Genomic DNA, 1,054 nt, shown 5'->3' with positions numbered 1-1,054 from the left:
TCATCAAAGGTCTCTTCTCTAAATATCACAATCATGACTATGGATCTTTCCTTCAAGGTCTCCCTGGCCCTTCCTCTTCCAGTTGCATATACAAGAATTAGACTTTATTCGGTTCTACAGTTTTTCACTCTAATTGGGCACTGCCACGAAAGGGCTCCAATGTGTCTCATGTTTGCCTAACAAGACTTCATTTTTTTTTAGGCGAGGCAGCCCTTGGTTAACTTTACAGATTGCAAGGAGCTTGTCAGTTTACAATACTTTATTTTTTTAGTTTTTACACCTACAGCACCTGGTCTTCCTAGGTGGTCTCCCATCCAAGTACTAACCAGGCCTGACCCTGCTTAGCTTCTGAGATCAGATGGGATCGGGCTTGTCCAAGATAGCGTGGCTGTAGTGCATTTTAGATTTACAAAATAGCACCGGGTTGCTGATGTACAATTCTTAAATATTAAACACCAACGACATGTTTGCCCTGAAGTTTATGTTCTATAAATTAACAGACATTGATCAACTCAAGAAAGTATAATTATACTTTCTCATAATGTGTTATGGGTTAGACAACTAATGGTAACATCCAATTTCTCCCATAAATTGTGTCTGTAATAGTACAGTTTTTGACTATATTGCATTCCCAAAATAATTGCCTGATAATAGGGAAAAAGCCCCCAATGATTTAGATATTAAGACCATACAGAAATTATTAGAGCCAATTCAACTATTTATATCTGCTTATGAATATACCTGGTAGATTTATATAGATATTTAACGTTTTAATCCACGAATGAATTACCAGAATTTAGACTCAGAAAATGTTTTAACAATAATTACAAATAATTTTTATTAAATGCTAACTATAGCCTAAAGGTTTAACAGGTTTATATTCTTTAACACTATGAGGGAAAAGCTATTAGTTCCTTTTTGCAGATGACACAGTGGTTTAGAGAGGTAATGTGTCCAAGGTCATACATCTTGTAAATTGTTGAACCAGAATAAAACCTAGACTGTGTGATTCTATAGTCTATATTTTAAACACAACAATCTTTCCTTTTTAGGT

At 34.9% G+C, this 1,054-nt stretch overlaps 1 pseudogene; it reads right to left on the bottom strand.

Moving 5' to 3' along the window:
- Positions 1-277: 277 nt before the first annotated feature.
- On the bottom strand, positions 278-396 carry LOC120618617 (uncharacterized; annotated as a pseudogene).
- Between the last annotated feature and the right edge of the window lie 658 nt (positions 397-1,054).

The sequence above is a fragment of the Pteropus medius genome, unplaced genomic scaffold (genome assembly GCF_902729225.1).
Source record: "Pteropus medius unplaced genomic scaffold, Ma_sr-lr_union100, whole genome shotgun sequence".
Taxonomy (NCBI): Eukaryota; Metazoa; Chordata; class Mammalia; order Chiroptera; family Pteropodidae; genus Pteropus; species Pteropus medius.
This window is presented reverse-complemented; position numbering and strand designations above follow the sequence as displayed.